Raw genomic sequence first — 19,880 nt, 5'->3', positions numbered from 1 at the left:
ATGTAATACATTTAGGGGCTTTATTTAGGGACTGTATTTTTGGACCATATTTAGGGACTGTATTTAGGGGATGTTTTATGGGATGTTTATGGGATGTATTTAGGACTGTATTTAGGGACTGTATTTAGGGCCTGTATTTAGGGCCTGTATTAGGGACTGTATTTTGGAACTGTATTTAGGGACTGTATTTTGGAACTGTATTTAGGGGCTTTATTTAGGGGATGCATTTATGGGCTTTATTTAGAGGCTGTATTTAGGGGCGTCAATTAGGGACATTATTTAGCAGTTTTTTTAGGGATTTATTTAGGGAATGAATTTAGGGGCTTTATTTAGGGGATGCATTTAGGGGCTTTATTAGTTACAGTAAGGGACTCTTTAGGGGATGTATTTAGGGGCTTTATTTAGGGACTATTTAGGGGATGTTTTAAGGGCTTTATTTAGGGGATTCATTTAGGTTTTTTTTTTAGGGACTGTATTTAGGGGATGCATTTATGAACTTTACTTACGGGTTTTATTTAGGGTCTGTATTTAGGGGGATTTTTATGGCATTATTTAGGGGATGTATTTAGGGCATTATCTAGGTACTTATTTAAGGGAGGTTTTTAGGGAGTTTATTAGGGACTGTATTTAGGAGCTTTATTTAGGGGATGCATTTAGGGACTATATTTAGGGACTGTATTTAGGGTATATTTTTAATGGACTGTATTTATAATGTTTTTAGGGCTTTATTTAGGGGATTCATTTAGGGGTTTTATTTACGTACTGTATTTCGGGCCTTATTTTGCGGCTGTATTTAGGGGCTTCAATTAGGGTCTGTATTTAGCAGTTGTTTTTACGGCTTTATTTTATCGAATGTATTTATAGGCTTTTTTTACGGACTGTATTTTGTAACTGTATTTAGGGGCTTTATTTAGGGGATGCATTTATGGGCTTTATTTAGGGGCTGTATTTAGGGCCTTCAATTAGGGTCTGTATTTAGCAGTTGTATTTAGGGGCTTCATTTAGGTATATTTTAGGGCCTTTATTTAGGGACTATACTCAGGCCTGTATTTAGGGACTTTATTAGGGACTGTATTTAGGGGATTATTTAGGACTTTATATTTAGGGACTATACTTGGGAACTTTATTTAGGGGCTTTATTTAGGGGATGCATTTATGGTTTATTTAGGCACTGTATTTTGGGGATGTTTTATAGGGCGTATTTATTGGCTTCAATTAGGGACTGTATTTAGCAGTTGTTTTTAGGGCTTTATTTAGGGAATACATTTAGGGGCTTTATTTAGGGATTGTATTTATGGACCATATTTAGGGACTGTATTTAGGGATGTTTTATGGGATGTTTTTATGGGATGTATTTAGGGCTGTATTTAGGGACTGTATTTAGGGCCTGTATTTAGGACTGTATTTAGGGACTGTATTTAGGGACTGTATTTGAAACTTGTATTTAGGGACTGTATTTGGAACTGTATTTAGGGGCTTTATTAGGGGATGTTTTAGGGCTTTATTCAGGGGATGTTTTTAGGGGCTTTATTTAGGGACTGTATTTAGGGTCTTTATTTTGTGGATGCATTTAGGGACTATTTTTGGGGACTGTAGTTAGAGTATGTTTTTATGGGCTGTATTTAGGGGATGTATTTATGGGCTTTATTTAGGGACTGAATTTAGGGGATTTTTTAGGGCTTTATATTGGGGATGCATTTAGTGGGTTTATTTAGGGACTGTATTTAGGGGCTTTATTTAGGTGATGCATTTAGGGGCTTTATTTAGGGACTATATTTAGGGTCTGTATTTAGGGGATGTATTTAGAGCCTGTATTTGGGACTATTTTTAGGGGAATTATTTAAGGGCTTTATTTAAGGACTGTATTTAGGGGCATTATTTAGGGGATGCATTTAGGGGCTTTATTTTATTACAGTATTTAGGGACTCTATTTAGGGGGTTTATTAAGGGCCTTTATTTAGGGACTGTATTTCGGGGCTTCATTTAGGGGAGGTGTTTAGGGGTTTATTTAGGCACTTATTAGGGAATGTTTATTTAGGGACTATATTTAGGTACTGTATTAAAGGAATGTTTTTAGGGGCTGTATTTAGGGGATGTATTTAGGTGCTGTATTTAGCGACTGTATTTAGGGGGTGTAGTTAGGGAATGTATTTAGGGGCTTTATTTAGGTACTGTATTTCGGGGCTGTATTTATGGGATGTATTTAGGGGATCTTTTAAGGGGCTTCATTTAGGGGATGCATTTAGGGGCCTTATGTAGGGACAGTATTAAGGGGCTTTATTTAGTGGATGTGTTTAGGGCTTTATTTAGGGATTTTATTTAGGGGATGTTTATGGCTTTATTTAGGGATTGTATTTAGCGGATGCATTTAGGGGCTTTATTTAAGGACTGTATTAAGGGGCTGTATTAAGGGGATTTTTTTAAGGGCTGTATTTAGGGGCTGTTTGTAAGGGATATAATTAGGGGTTGTTTTTAGGGAATGTATTTAGGGACTGTTCTTAGGGGCTTTATTTAGGGTCTGTATTTCAGGGCTGTATTTATAGGATATATTTAGGGGATGGTTTTAGTGGCTGTATTTAGGGCTTTATTTAGGGGATGCATATAGGGGCTTTTTTTAGGGGCTGTATTTGGGGACTGTATTTATGGCCTGTATTTAAGGACAGTATTTAGGGATTTTAATTAGGGACTGTATTTAGGGGATGTTTTCAGGGGCTGTATTTAGGGACTGTATTTAGGAGCTTTATTTAGGGGCTGCATTTATGGGCTTTATTTAGGGACTGTATTTAGGGGATGTTTTTAGGACTTTTTTTAGGGGGTTTATTTAGGGACCATATTTAGGGAATTTATTCTGGGACTGTATTTAGGGGCTGTATGTAGGGGATATATTTAGGGGCTGTATTTGGCGGCTGCATTTAGGGGGCGTATTTAGGTAATGTATTTAGGGGATGTTTTTAGGGGCTTAATTTAGGTACTGTATTGAGGTACTGTATTTCGGGGCTGTATTTATGGGATGTATTTAGGGACTGTATTAAGGGGATGTTTTAAGGGGCTGTATTTCGGGGATGTATTTACAGACCTTATTTATGGACTGTATTGCGGAACCGTATTTACGGGCTTTATTTCGGCACTGTATTTCGGGGCTTTATTTAGGGGATGTATTAAGGGGCTTTATTCAGGGGATGTATTTAGGGCCTGTATGTAGTGGATTCATTTAGGGACTGCATTTAGGGACTATATTTAGGGTGTGTGTTTAGGGGGTGTATTTAGGGACTGTATTAAGGGACTGCATTTAGGGACTGTATTTCGGGACTGTATTTAGGGGCTTTATTTAGGGGATGTATTTTGGAGCTTTATTTAGGGACTGTATTAAGTGAATGTTTTTAGGGCTTTACTTAGGGGATGCATGTAGGGGTTTTATTTATGGACTGTATTTAGGGACAATATTTAGGGGATGTTTTTATAGGCTGTATTTAGGAACTGTATTTAAGGATTTTATTTAGGTGGTGTATTTAGGGACTGTATTTATGGCATGTATTTAGGTGCTTTACTTAGGCACTATATTTTAGGAATGTATTTAGTGGCTGTATTTATGGGATTTATTTAGGGGTTGGATTTAAGGACTGTATTTAGGGACTGTATTTAGGAACTGTATTTAGGGTATTTATTTAGGGACTGTATTTAGGGGATGTTTTTAGGGCTTTATTTAGGGGATGCATTTAGGGGCTTTATTTAGGGGCTGTATTTAGGGGATGTATTTAGGGACTGTATTTAGGAGATTTATTTAGGCACTGTATTTCGGGATGGTATTTAGGGGCTGTATTTATGGGATGTATTTAGGGGTTGGATTTAGGGACTGTATTTAGGGGCTGTATTTATGGGATTTATTTAGGGACTGTATTTAATGGATGTATTTAGGAGGTTTATTTAGGGGCTGTATTTATGGGATGTATTTAGGGATTGGATTTAGGGACTGTATTCAGGTGCTTTATTCAGGGGCTGTATTTAGGGGCTTTATTTAGGGAATGTTTTAGGGGCTGTATCTAGGGGATGCATTTAAGGGTTTTATTTAGGGATTTTATTTAGGGAATGTTTTCAGAGGATGTATGTAGGGGCTGTATTTAGGGGATATATTTAATGGGGTGTATTTGGGGACTGTATTTAGGGACTTTGTTTAGGGGATGTGTTTAAGGACTTTATTTAGGGGCTGTATTTAGGGACTGTAATATTGGGATTTATTATCTACAATCTAATAATTTGGTAGATATCACTGATATTTTAATATTGGTAGTTATCACTTATATATTAGTATTGGGAGTTATCACTTATATATTTATACTGGTGGTTTTTATCAATGATATATTAATATTTTGAGTTATCACATTTATCAATATTGGGAGTTATTACTACTGATATATTAATATTGGGAGTTATTATCATTGATATATTCATATTGGGAGTTATCACATATATAAATATTGCGAGTTATCACTTATATATCAATATTGGGAGTTATTATCACTTATACATTAATATTGGTAATTATTATCAATGATATATTAATATTGGGAGTTATTATCATTGATATATTCATATTGGGAGTTTTTATCACTGATATATTAATATTGGAAGTTATTATCACTGATATATTAATTTTGGTATCTACTATCACTGATATATTAATATTTGGAGTTATTATCACTGATATATTAATATTGGTAGTTTTTATTACTGATATATTAATATTGGAAGTTATTATCACTGATATATTAATTTTGGTATCTACTATCACTGATATATTAATATTTGGAGTCATTATCACTAATATATTAATATTGGGAGTTATTATCACTGATATATTCATATTTGGAGTTATTATCACTGATATATTAATATTGGGAGTTTTTACTTATATATTAAAATTGGTGGTTATTATCACTGATATGACAGGGTAATTGGATTCTGACTATTCACAGTTATCACAGTTTTCTGCTAAGGATGGAAATGTATTAATTCATTATTGATTGGTGTTTATTTGTGAGTTATAGAACAGTAAGAGACAATTTTAGAAACTCCAATAAACTTGAAATTTGAACATTGATAAATATTCCCCTAAGTCATCTAAAACAGAATATATATATATATATATATATATATATATATATATATATATATTTTTTTTTTTTATATTCATGTGACACTTTTATATACAGGTATAGAACATGGTTTCCAGAATTCTTAGGAACTGAGGTGTTTTCTGGATAATGGATGTTTGCATAATTTGGATCTTCATACCTTAACTAGAAAATCCTCTACTAGAAAATCATATAAACATTAAATAAACCCAATAGGCTGGTTTTGCTTCCAATATGGATTAATTGGGAGAGATAAAGGAAATCTTTTTTTAAAATTCGAATTATTTTATTATAATGGAGTCTTTTGGAGCCGGACTTTCCGTAATTCAGAGCTTTCTGGATAGCGAGTCTCTGGATAACGGATCCCATACCTGTACAGTAAAACCTCATCCCTTGAGTGTAAGTATATACTTATATATATTATTTAATACATAGTGGTTTTCCCTGATTTTACATTTTCCTGGATTTTGTACCACATTTGCTCTGGTCCCCTGAAAAACATAAAGTGGGGGTTCTCAGGTCCTTTTCTATAGATGAAGCTGTTGTATGGCTGATAAGATACATGTGAATCGTAATAGAGCGACTGTTCCAATTGAGTGTGTAAATCACAAGTCAGTGCTCATATAGGAACGACTGGGGCCTCGGACTTTTCCCTTCTATGTAAATAAACCCACTGGGGCAGTTCTAGTTTAGATTCAATTGGGACACCCCGACATTCCCAACACCTATACAGAGCCGGGTGCAGCACCCATCTATCCCACATCCCACCCAATTGCAACTATTGGGGCACAATTAAGCCCCTCCCTTATCCTCTCTTTAATATTGGAGGCTTCCCAGCTCTCATTAAAGATCAAATAATCCCATAGTGGAGTCAATGCCTCCCTAATTGATACAGTCCATTAATTAATTCATTGATGTGCTTTCTATTAACCCCCAGCCCTCCTGCTGTTGAACTAGAACACCCAGCATCCCTAGCATCATATATAGTAAGAACATATTATAAGTCTCACCCTTGTGCTGTTATATGGTCACGTAACTCCTCAGTGATGTATAAAATCTATAGAAATGACAGCAGGGGGTATATATATATATATATATATGATGCTATTTGCAGGCCACTTACCTCTCTGCATCTTGTTGCACGTCTCTCTTCCAGGCTCGTCCGGTGCATCTGAGAGCAGCAGGGATGTTTACTGGCTTTTTACTGGCTCTTACCATTATGACATCACAGTAGGGACAGTTATTTCAGCCTTGAAATGTCATGTGATGATGCAGCAGGCAGCTTTGTGACATCACTGCATAGCAACTGTAACCACAACATGAGTGGAGAGTGGAAGATACCATTGCTAACCAGTCTTCCCTCCCTATATAGTTTATAGCAGTGTTGGCCAAAAATAAAACTGCTGCTAAAGTATCACTTTTATGGAGTGGATTCTGGAAGTTGTAGTTGAACAACACCATTTAAGTGCATTATGCTGTGTGCTTGTCTGTACAAGTATATCCAGTCCCAGGGGGAGTGTAATAAAAGGGCAAGAGGGGCAGTTAGACAGAAGCCCCCCACGTGTGTGCCAGTATTCAGGGGGCCGTGTCCCATTCTCTCATCAGTCTGTAGCATTGGCATTATGGCTGCAGCTAGTGAAATACATGTATGTAACATTCCATGAACATATTGCGTGTGTCACATATAAATGGAGCACAAGAAAATGATCAGCAAATGTCATTTATTTCAATGGAAACATGAACAGAGGCTGAATATCAAGCGCTTTCTTGTCAATTCATTTCCCCTTCGGAGCATCTGACACTCACTCACTGCACTCGCTGGCTGCTCTCATGTTCTTCTGCTTAGGAAACATGTGAGAAAGGTTCCTCCTGTGGCCCTGTTGTAGCGCTACATAGAATTCTGCTGATGGAGGTGCATTTTGTTGGCCTGAAGCTGCCAGACCCATGGGCGTCTAACACTAATCAAACACCCAGACAATTCTTAGTGATTCCTCTTTCACTTCTTCCCCTTGTTGCCCCCCTGCTCCTGAGTCTCCAGACTTTGCCCCGAGAGAGAGAGGCAATAAAAGCAGCTGCTGATAGTGGGCAGGGCCCTTATTTTGGAAATGACAAACAAATAAAAGACACGAGTGTTGATCAATAAAGATAAATAGGATTTTTTATTCTTTAGTTGGTGGAAAATGTTACAAATGGGAACAATTCCATGAGAACCAATCGGAGCTCACGGACGCTGTATCTGCAATGAGTTCATTCCTATTGGATAACAGACAAACCATTCAGCATTAAGGAAATACCAATGGGAGTCTCTGGGGAGGGGGGTCAATATCCAGTGCACAGTCCAGCAATGGCTCCGTATAAAGGACAGGCCCCACCCCCCGCGCCCCTTCCCAATCCTCAGCTCTATCAGCCATACACACATTTCCCACAATGCATTTCATCTTGACCCCGGCCATTCCCTGCGCACACACACGGGACAAGGTTTGTTATGACTCAGCAGAGAGACATATAGTGATACTCAGTAGTACTAGGTGCAGCAACCAATCAGAAATCTCATTCCATGAACAGAACATTCCTAGGCCAATCAAAACCCTGGAGTCTTTGGGTTACTCTTAGTGCACTTTAGCCTGAAAGTAAATGTCCCCCCATAAATATGGGCTTCTCCTAAATTCCACCCTTAATGCGCCGGATCCCTAATCACCTGACACCCCTCCCTCAGAAATCCCACAAAGCCCAAAGTAAAGGCATCCTGGGGGTACATACTGGCAGGATGAGGGGGTGCAGTTTAATGGGGGGAGATAATGATGGGGGACAGCCCATGAAAAAGCTGTGACTCCATTGGAAAGGGCACTCGGCTGCTATGAGGAGGGTTGGGCACAATTCTCTGGGTCTTTTTTCATAAATAGAGGGTCCCCCCCAGATCCTTTTTTCCGGGGGCAATATTGTCACTGCTGCCCAGCCCCCACTCACACTGTGGGAGGAATAAGAGGAGTGTGTCTGTAATACAGAACTCTGGGCACCCTGTGCGTCACCTCAGCAGCCACTTACAGTAATGACCTACCTGCCCCCTCCTTCATATCAACCCTCTGTCCCAGACTCATGTATATGGGGGGGCTATGGAATTCTGGTCAGTTATAAAGCTCATCCCCCCTGCGCATGGCACCAAATGAAGGGGCGCAAGAGCTGCAATTAGGGCTCAGTCACACTCAGGCCAATAGAAAAGCCAACAGGACAAACATTGGCCTCCATTTCCAGTGGCTCTGAAGGGGCATCAGATGAGCCCAATTTAATGGTCTCTCATCCAACCACCTTCCCAAATAACACCCCCAAAGGCACTGCCCATTTTTACTTTCCCAAAACATAAACCAAAATGAATGTTTGGCCAATGGGAAAACTTGTAACAATGTAACTCAGTGTTGCGCTTTGTACCCCAATTCCCATAAGCCTGGGGCCAAAATGATCCCCTAGAAGTTCCTACAGGAGTGTCTTACTGAGACAAGTTGCCCTTTAAATAGAGGGAGACTGAGAGGGGAGTGTACAATGGGGGAGGGGCAGGAGAAGAAACGGAAGAATCCCCCCAGCTCATATATAGATCAGAGGGAATGGGATCCCCCCAAGTGGCAGGGCCTGTGTCACTTCCCAAACTCCTGTATTTAGGAAAGGAAATGTGGGAGGAGCTTGAGGATGGGGCGGAGACCACTGTGCACTTCCTGTGTTGTCTGAGGCCCTTTTTGTGCAATAACAGTGACTGACACTCTCGTACCCCAGCGAATTCCCCTGAGCACCTCCCACTCACGCCTCTCATACCACACCCCCTGTCATACCACGCCCCCTCTCCTGCCACGCCCTCTCTCTCGCCCCACCCCCACACACCCCTCACACTGCGGTCCAAGCGATTGGTGGCGGGAATCAGACTCCCGTTCCTCTGGCACCTCATGCTCCTCCCCTGGCCCCTCCCCCAGTTCTGGCGGCTTTCTCTGGCTCCGCCTCCTCACTCTGGAAGAAAGAAGCAGAATTTGTGCTTTCATTTGACTGTGGCAGCTCCAAGCAGATCCCGGGCTGTTCAAGTCCACACGCAGGTCATGTGACATTCTGAGACCAATGAAAGGTCACTGAGGTTGTAATGAGGGAATTTTGTAGAGTAATTAGACAATTGTCAATGAAAATGTAGGATATTGCCCCCAATCTGCTCCAAACTCCGCCCCCACCTCCATTTAGTCTTTATGGCAGTGAAATGAAATGATTAGGCTGGGAATGTACAGGAGTCAGTGAGAGATAATAATCAATAGTAGAAGATTCTCTGAAGTAAAATGAAAGTGAATAATAAAAGAAGAGACTCACACAACACAACTCGCTTTGGGCCGAACTCGCAGTGACTTTCTGCTGCACTTGGTGCCGCTATTCCCATTATTTACACACGGAAACATCAACGTGTGAAACAAACGAGTGTGGAAACCCCCGGCTCCCCCGGCACCGCCTCTGATTCGCTGTAAACTCTCAGCGCTCTAAATCCACTTCCGGAACGCACGCGCTGCTCTGTGGAACGCATCCCCTGTCCGTCCAATAAGCTGTCTGATCGGCACATGGTACAGTGATGTCAGAGGGCGGGGCTAATGCGGTGACAGGAACTGGGTGAGAGCGAGTAGAGAGAATGAATGTGGGAAGGGAGGGCAGAGGGAGGAGTTGGTGTGAGTGACAGCTCAGAAGGGAGGGCAGAGGGAGGAGTTGGTATGAGTGACAGCTCAGAAGGGAGGGCTGAGGGAGGAGTTGGTATGAGTGACAGCTCAGAAGGGAGGGCAGAGGGAGGAGTTGGTGTGAGTGACAGCTCAGAAGGGAGGGCAGAGGGAGGAGTTGGTGTGAGTGACAGCTCAGAAGGGAGGGCAGAGGGAGGAGTTGGTATGAGTGACAGCTCAGAAGGGAGGGCTGAGGGAGGAGTTGGTATAAGTGACAGCTCAGAAGGGAGGGCAGAGGGAGGAGTTGGTGTGAGTGACAGCTCAGAAGGGAGGGCAGAGGGAGGAGTTGGTATGAGTGACAGCTCAGAAGGGAGGGGCTGAGGGAGGAGTTGGTATGAGTGACAGCTCAGAAGGGAGGGCAGAGGGAGGAGTTGGTGTGAGTGACAGCTCAGAAGGGAGAGGTAGAGGGAGGAGTTGGTATGAGTGACAGCTCAGAAGGGAGAGGTAGAGGGAGGAGTTGGTATGAGTGACAGCTCAGAAGGGAGAGGTAGAGGGAGGAGTTGGTATGAGTGACAGCTCAGAAGGGAGGGCAGAGGGAGGAGTTGGTGTGAGTGACAGCTCAGAAGGGAGGGCAGAGGGAGGAGTTGGTGTGAGTGACAGCTCAGAAGGGAGGGCAGAGGGAGGAGTTGGTATGAGTGACAGCTCAGAAGGGAGGGCTGAGGGAGGAGTTGGTATGAGTGACAGCTCAGAAGGGAGGGGCAGAGGGAGGAGTTGGTGTGAGTGACAGCTCAGAAGGGAGAGGTAGAGGGAGGAGTTGGTATGAGTGACAGCTCAGAAGGGAGGGCAGAGGGAGGAGTTGGTGTGAGTGACAGCTCAGAAGGGAGGGCAGAGGGAGGAGTTGGTGTGAGTGACAGCTCAGAAGGGAGGGGCAGAGGGAGGAGTTGGTATGAGTGACAGCTCAGAAGGGAGGGCAGAGGACAGAGGTGAGACTGCAGATTTGGGGGATGAGGTAAAAGCACCAGATGCACATTCAGAAGACATAGGACATCACAGGAAGGAGATGAATTTCGCTGCAGAATGTCCTCCCCCTCCTGTCAGCTATAGGGAATATTATTGTGTAATTGTCTCCTGCATCTGATAATGACACACCTTGTACTCATCTGACTGTATATATATATATATATATAATACACAAGAGCCATGAATATCTTGTAAATTATATCCTTATAAACGGTGAGTTCTGATGTCATCAGTTATAAACAGTGAATTCTGATGTCATTTCTGTCACATGACTCACTGAAACTTGTGTATTATAATAAATAAAGTACCCCCAGTTGCAAATTATAAGGATATTAGAAGTTACCTCAGAGTTCCATGACCTGTATAACTCAGCCTTCAGCCTCGTACTTTTATATGGTCATGTGACTCCTCTGTGACTTATAATATCCTTATATTTTACAAGAGGGGGAACTTTATTCACTATATACTCTCACTCACTTGTACTCACACTCATACACTCACTCACCTAGGGATTAGTGATCACTAAATCATGGGGCTCCCCTCTGATCCAAACCGTTGCCAGGCCCTGTCCCGACTCATCACCCGACTGAACACCCCACTATGGTGAGTAGGAAGGTTGTCCCTATAGAGAGAAGACATCGGGGGCTGCTGGAAATACAACCAATGCCCCAATCTCTGGGTCTCATGCTCCACTTTGGGGGCCTCAACTTTAGCTTCACATTAACATTATTGGCCTCCCCAACTGTCACCTGTACAGGACACGCCTCTCCTTATCCCCTATTACCTTCCAATAGGGATGCCACTTGCTCTGGAAACATATATAATACGCAGGTATGGGATCCTTTATCTGAAAACCCGTCATCCAGAAAGCTCGGAATTACAGAATGTCCGTCTCCCATAGACTCCAATTTATCCAAGAAATTTAAATTTTTCTGTGTAATAATAAAACAGTAACTTGTACTTGATCCCAACTAAGATATAATTAATCCTTATTGGAGGCAAAACCAGCCTATTGGCTTTATTTCATGTTTATATGATTTTCTAGTAGATTTAAAGGAGAAGGAAAGCTATGGAGGCATTTTATTGCCAATAGATTAGCTGCAATAGTGCAAGCTAGAATGCTATATTTATTCTGTAGAATATTTTACAATACCTGAGTAAACAGCTCTAGAAGCTCTCTCTGTTTGTTTAGGATAGCAGCTGCCATATTAGCTTGGTGTGACATCACTTCCTGCCTGAGTCTCTCCCTGCTCACTCATGGCTCTGGGCTCAGATTACAGCAGGGAGGGAGGAGGAACAAACTGAGCATGCTCAAGCCCTAGCCCTGGAGGTTTAAGCTGAAAACAGTTAGTCTGATACAGAAGCCCATGAGTACACAATAGAAGGAAAGAAATGTGCTGTTTGACAGAGGACTCAGATCAGCATTACTTTGAGGGGTTACTGGTGTATTTATATAGACCTTTCTGATAAAACTAACTTAATTTTAACCTTTCCTTCTCCTTTAAGGTGTGAAGATCCAAATTATGGAAAGATCTGTTATCCGGACAAGCCCATGTCCAGAGCATTCTGTATAACAGGTCCCATACGGTTATATACCAGCCTTCCAAATGGTCTTCCCCTTTATCCTATTAATAACACTGATACCAGAGATCATTTACACTGGGCAGGTGCAACTCTACATTGCAATGATTCTATCCAAAGGGCCGGATTCTCTTCAGTAAGAAAAAAAATCCCGGTTTATCAAGTGAAAACTCATGGATGAGATTTAATTTGAGGAGGAGAAATAAACTTTCCTCCTAATCCACTTCCAGTTTTTTTTTCCTGTAATAAATCTGAATTGAATGTGGCCCAGTGCTGGGATCATTGTACCTAAATATGTTTTATAAGAGATGTACATGAACCATTGTTACAGTCAATTACTTCAAATATTTTGGGAGTAAATTAAAATTTCCCTGATTTCAGCCACCTGGTTGCTAGGATACAAATTACCCTAGCAACCATGCACTGATTTGAATAAGAGACTGGAATATGAACTGGAGAGGCCTGAATAGAAAGATGAGTAATAAAAAGTAGCAATAACAATACATGTGTAGCCTTACAGAGCATTTGTTTTTTAGATGGGGTCAGTGACCCCTATTTGAAAGCTGGAAGATGAAAAAAAAAAAAAAGACTAAAAATAAATAATGAAGACCAATTGAAAAGTTGCCTAGACTAGGCCATTCTATAACCTACTAAAAGTTAACTTGCCCCTTTAAGAAGAGCAGAAACCTTATTCTGTTCCCACACATTATTGTGTTTCCAGTAAGACGTTGCCAGGGGTAACCTCTTTCTTTCCTCTGTCTCATGCAGTATTTTCAGTTACCTGCTTGGAGTGGTTTGGTTCCTGGGCCTGGCATTCCACCCTTTCACCCTGCGCTCCTATATCTCCCACAATTCCATGGGATCTACTATGGTGGAGGAGCAGTTTGTGTCGGGGGAGAGAGCCGTCTCCTACGCCCGGGAGTTTGCAGCTCACAAAAAGTCAGCTGGGTGAGTGATCTCAAGGGTGCAAGATAATGATCTAGGGACTCATCTGAAGTCACAAATAGCAGAGCAGCTTCTTTAATCTCCACTGGACACCAACAGGGTCTTCTGCATCCAATTAAGGGGGTACCTTAAGCCCATGTTAAGCCTCCTAGTTACACCTGTTTTACATTAGATAATGGTATTACTAGTAGGCAGGTTTAGTTTTAGCAGTGGTTGGTGTATGAAGTCCCAGCCTCATATCTAATGCCACATAATAACACTGCTCTTTCATGGTTTACATCTTATCTGTCTGACCGTTCCTTTAAAGTTTCCTTCTCTAACTCTACTTCTACTACTTTCCCACTCTCTGTTGGAGTTCCTCAAGGCTCTGTTCTTGGCCCCCTGCTGTTCTCGCTCTATACAACTTCACTAGGAAAACTCATTCAGTCATTTGGACTTCAGTATCACCTTTATGCTGATGACACCCAACTCTACTTGTCTACTCCTGATCTTTCTAATTCTGTCCTTTCCCAAGTCACAGACTGTCTCTCTGCTGTCTCCTCCTGGATGTCACACCTGAAACTGAACCTTTCTAAAACCGAACTCATTATATTTCCTCCAAGATCTTCCCCTGTCCCTCAGATATCACTCACAGTAAACAACACCACCTTTCATTCCACCACACAGGCTGCCTAGGAGTCATCTTAGACTCACATCTGTCTTTTTCACCACACATTCAAACACTTGCAAAATCTTGCCGTATTCAACTGCGCAACATTGCTCGAATACGACCCTATCTCAGTTCAGAATCAACTAAAACACTGGTTCAGTCTCTCATCATCTCCCGCCTTGATTACTGCAACTTACTCCTCACAGGTATTCCAACAAGTCACCTTTCACAACTCCAATCTGTTCTAAACGCGGCCGCTAGACTCATTCATCTATCTCACCGCTCAACATCAGCTGCTCCCATATGTATGTCCCTTCACTGGCTCCCAATCTCTTCTAGAATCAAATTCAAATTACTTACACTCACATTCAAGGCCCTTAATAATGAAACCCCTCCCTATATTTCATCTCTAATCTCCAAATACACTCCTTCACGAAACCTACGCTCTGCTTCTGATCTTCGCCTCACTTCTCTCTCATCACTTCTGCCCATTCTCACCTACAAGACTTCTCTCAGGCTTCTGCTTTTCTCTGGAACTCTCTGCCTCCAGCCGTCAGACTTTCTCCTTCTTTCCAAACTTTCAAGCTCCTTAAAGACCCACCTGTTTAAAGAGGCTTATTCGATGTACCTTAATTAATCAATCATTGCTGTATCAAAATCACAAAATTGTTTCTAAAATCCTAATGTCTCAATTGTACCCTAACCTTTGACTGGGCCTGGAAGTTTTGTCAGAACTCTGCCCTTTCCTGATGAGACCACAGAAAGATTTGTACGTAATGGTTGATCTGTGATCACTATTTCCTAAAGGAGACATTCAGTGTAAAACATAAGAACGTACCAGTGCGTTATACTCGCTTAGACAAAGAGCAATTGTGAAACACTTATTTCCCCCACTGTACATAAAGCATGATTCACTAATATAATACTTACTTTATATTACATAGTAGTGCACACTGGCAGCACCAATCAGTATCACCAGTATGTATCAGCTGACACACAGCTTATTGCCCAAGTACCACAAGGAGCCTTCAAGCTGGGAATGATCATAGTCAGTACCTGTGAGTATTGTGGGCCAGTGCAAGTCCTATCTCCCAATTTCTTATGAAACAGACACATAGACAGATCCCTTGCCAAAGCAACAGCATAGTGGGATAACCGTAGCTAACCAGTGGAGCTTACACTCTTTATTTGTGGCAGATCATTAGAGGTTTAGCCAATCTGGATGTGAGAAAGAATGATGGAACATCACAGTTTTATAAGGCAGAGCTTGGATAGTATACATATAACTGTAGAATTAATAATCCTTCTCCCTTCTTGTACTTCTCCCCTATAGATGGTGAAAGGTACTAATGTGTATGGAATATTGAGAGCTCCACGTGCTGCCAGTACAGAGTCTTTGGTTCTGAGTGTTCCTTGTAGTGAAGGACAGAACAATAACCAGGCTGTTGGCCTTCTCTTGGCACTGGCCTCGTACTTCAGAGGTGAGAGATCCACTAAATCCACTGGCTACAAACAGATCAGTGGAACGGTCCCTCCCTGAAGCCATTTTTCTGCTCGCCATTGATATGACATGGTATATTGAGTGATCTTTCTGATTGTGTGCTCAAAGGGCAGATCTACTGGGCTAAGGATCTCATCTTCCTGGTGAATGAACACGATCTGCTTGGGATGGAGGCCTGGCTGGAAGGTTACCATGATGTGAATGTGACAGGTATGTGATGTGCTTCCCTACTCTGTGCCTCTGTCTGTGGGGTCTAGAGATCTGTGAGACCTCAATCATGTGACTTGTGCTTTCATACATTTCAGTCACTCTTTACTGCTGTACTGCAAGTTGGAGTCATATCACCCCCCCCCCCAGCAGCCTAACAACAGAACAATGGGAAGGTAACCAGATAGCAGCTCCCTAACACAAGATAACAGCTGCCTGGTAGATCTAAGAACAGCACTCAATAGTAAAATCCAGGTCCCACTGAGACACATTCAGTTACATTGAGTAGGAGAAACAGGCTGCCAGAAAGCAGTTCCATCCTAAAGTGCTGGCTCTTTCTGAAATCACATGACCAGGCAAAATGACCTGAGATGCACCTACACACCAATATTACAACTAAATACACTCCTGTATGTGTAAGGTGATTGGTTGGTCAGTGCACTGAAATACCCAACCCAACTTTTAAATCAGTATAAGAGTATATAGTGAATAAAGTACCCCCTATAGTAAAATATAAGGATATTATCAGTCACCGAGGAGTTCCATGACCATATTTTTCATACCGAGTTGACTTCTAACATCCTCATGTTTTCCAACAAGGGGTACTTTATTTATTATAATACACGTTTTAGTGAATCATGTGACAAAAATGACATCACAACTCACCATTTATAACTGACGACATCATTAGTCATGTTTATATAGTGAATAAAGTACCCCCTATTGTAAAATATAAGGATATTATAAGTCACCAAGGAGTTCCATGACCATATAAAAACATGAGGCTGAAGGCCGAGTGCTTTTATACAGGTCATGGAACTCAGAGGTTACTTCTGATATCCTCATATTTTCCAACAAGGGGAACTTTATTTATTATAATACACAAGTTTACACAGGTTGGAGGGAAGGTAGGTGATGCTGGTGAAGGAGAAAGAAGTGCAACACTAACAAGACCAACTGACAGGTACATATGATATATTCACTCACCTTACAATTCTGTGCACATGTCTATAGCTGTCTCTATATAGATATTGGTATATTTAACTGTAATGCACCTGAGTTTGATACTTACCTGCCATGCTCTGGGCACCTTTATAAGGAAGTAAAGATTGTGGATGTTTGATGTTATGACTAATGAAGTACAGAATATCCCCCCCATGTGAGTCCTTATGTCACCAGTCAGTCATATTTACGTGGGTATTATCAGTGATCACATGTAGTGATGAGACTCATTTTTCGCCAGGTTCCGGCATGAAAAATGGGTGAAAAAGATCATTGCACATCAAAAAATATTGTTGCCAATTGATTTCAATGCATTTGCTGAATCTTTCACCAAATTTTTTTTCACCAATTTTGGCGAAGCGAAACGCATCAGATTCACCCATCACTACGTCACATGTCGATATTGATTCATTAATGGTGATCTTATTAGGGCAATAGCAAATAATCAGTTACTGGTGACTATAACACTATATACAAATGGAGGGGGCACGTATTAACCAATGAACAGCTGAATACAAATGTGTGTGTGTGTATATATATATATATATATTATATATATATATATATATATATATTGTATATATCAGGAGAGTAGAAGGGGGATAGGGAGAGAACATCAATTATAGGATAGAACCCCCTAAACTGCTTCAAATAATAGTTATTTTTCTCTAGTCTAAAGGGGGTGGGTCTTTATTATGTTGATTCTTTTATGGGTAAAAAGGTCCCCTGCTATTTGTCTATAATGTCCTCTAATGTACTTGTAAAGTGTAATCATGTCCCCTCGCAAGCGCCTTTTTTCCAGAGAAAACAACCCAAACCTTGACAGTCTCCCCTCATAATTTAACTCTTCCCTCCCTCTAACCAGTTTAGTTGTAAGTCTCTGCACTCTCTCCAGCTCATTTATATCCCTCTTAAGGACTGGAGTCCAAAACTGCCCCCATACTCCAGGTAGATAGATAATAGGTCCCATACCTGTATAAGTAAAATACAACATTACAGATCTATGCAGGGTTGTTGTCTGTTCTCTACATTTGTGCAATACAGGGGTGCCAGGTATGTGACTCTACTAATTCTAAACTGCAGCTTCTATAGCCAGTGAGTAAAAGTGGCCATACACAGGCCAAAATCAGCTGCAGAACACAAAGTCGCCAGTATATTCTACAACCGACGGGCTTCCCCGACCCATATCTGGCCAGGCAGACTTAAACTTCTAGTCGGATTGAGGACCACTTTGGTTCATTAATGTGCTCTTGATCCCAATACCTGTATTCCTGAACAGATCGTTGGGCCCTATTCCAATATCACCAACTCAAGGTGAGCATATCGGTGCAAAATCCACTCATTTGTAAACCTTAACTAGGAGCAGTTGTATAAAAATTATAACTCAACTCAAAGAGTCAAAATCAAGGAATCTAGATGACGACTCTCTGTTTATCATACAGACAAGTACATGAGGTCCTCTGCCCTCAGCTCTCAGCCTATTATCAATATTTTATGGAGACATTTTGTGCATTCAGCTCCCAAATTATATTTTCCCCTTTCAACAAAACAGATATTTATATATCATTGTGTTGGTTCTTCTCTATTAGGATGAAGTGCATTGTGCTCCTGCTGGTTTGCTTCTCTATCGGATGGGTTCACTCCAACCCCACAAAAAAAGGTAGGACAATCCTCTTGGTTTCACATTAGGTTCTCATTTTTACTTTCATAGCTCTATGCAGAAGTTATTCCATGCAGATACTTTCCTGCAGCCTAATGTGGATATAATAAAGTAATACTAACGCCTCTCTAATGGAAGCCCAAAAACATTGCAGCTATGGCTCAATGTGAATGGTTTCCATCATAAAAATGTAGAATGTTTCATTAACTCCATCACTTATAGCACTTATGAGGTCACTGTAGCGTCAGTACAAAAAGTTTCAGCCCATGGCTTTGCATTGTCCTAGAAGGAACATCACTAATTAGTTTTAGCAATTAATCTTGCAAGGGGATGAGATGCCAAGCAAATCTCCATTAATAGAAACAAGTACTCCACTGAAAGAGCTATTGATGGAATTAAGGGCAACCACATGTTTAGACACCCAAAAACTGGCAGTGACAATCCTGCTTGTTAGTCACCTAAACTGTCCTTATAGAGAAGCCATCTTTACTATTAGATTCTCCACCAGTGTCGAGAAGATCCTGAAAGCAAGCCCATCATACGTTAGAAAGACCAGCACCTCTGAAACACCAGTAAAGAACATTTTGTAATCAATAATGATGTTTTGTTGGCAGTTAACGTTGCAAAATTTGGAGAAGCCTCGCAGAGCTCAGATTACAGACCTGAGTACAATGCTGCTGCTGCTATCGATGGTGATAGAGACTCAAATATGATGGCGGGTTCATGCTCCCTTACTGGTAACGACAAGCCATCTTGGTGGCAGTTGAACCTAAAGCACAGGTACAAAGTGGAGAAGGTGGTGATAGTGAACAGAGGAGACTGCTGCAGTGAGCCGAGATCCGTGTTGGATACACAGCCAATCTGAACAACCCACTGTGAGTCTCAACTCTTTGAGCTTATGTTTGTGCCTAATTGTCCAGGGACCAACTCTGTGCCTGATATGTAAAGGCACCACAATGTACAATGATCAGCCATAAATATGATTAAAGCTTCTGTTATTGTCTTTTCTCTCAGATGTGGCACCGTAACTGATGTCTCTGAAGAAACCATCACTCTGTCCTGTCACGGGATGGTGGGTCAGTACGTCACTGTGTCTATTCCTGAACATGAGGAATATCTCCAGCTCTGTGAAGTGGAGGTCTATGGGAACAAATACAGCCCTGTTGTACCAGTCCATAAGGAATCTGAGGAAGATGTACTGCAAGACATAGGCAATTTATATAAACAGTAAAGAACACCTTGGTTTATTAATCTTCTGAATCTGCAGTGAAACAATAAATATCAATTCTGGTTCAGATTGTGTGCTTTGCATGATTGTGATACATACAGTTCTAGTCTAGATCTAATAAGGGTGCATGGCTGCTTAATTGGGAATTATTTAATGGGCCTACCCACGACCAAGTCCCCGATTCTGCCTTGAGACTTGGGGATTTATAGATCCTCACCTGTATGTCCCACCCCCTAATGTCAGAGAGGGTTAGGTTGGGGGCGGGTCTATAAATACTCACACTAT

At 41.3% G+C, this 19,880-nt stretch overlaps 1 pseudogene; it reads left to right on the top strand.

The window, feature by feature from the left end:
* Window positions 1-19,662, top strand: part of LOC108705956 — a 38,390-nt pseudogene extending 18,728 nt beyond the window's left edge.
* The last annotated feature ends 218 nt before the right edge of the window (window positions 19,663-19,880 follow it).

The sequence above is a fragment of the Xenopus laevis genome, chromosome 6S, assembly GCF_017654675.1.
Source record: "Xenopus laevis strain J_2021 chromosome 6S, Xenopus_laevis_v10.1, whole genome shotgun sequence".
NCBI lineage: Eukaryota > Metazoa > Chordata > Amphibia > Anura > Pipidae > Xenopus > Xenopus laevis.
This window is presented reverse-complemented; position numbering and strand designations above follow the sequence as displayed.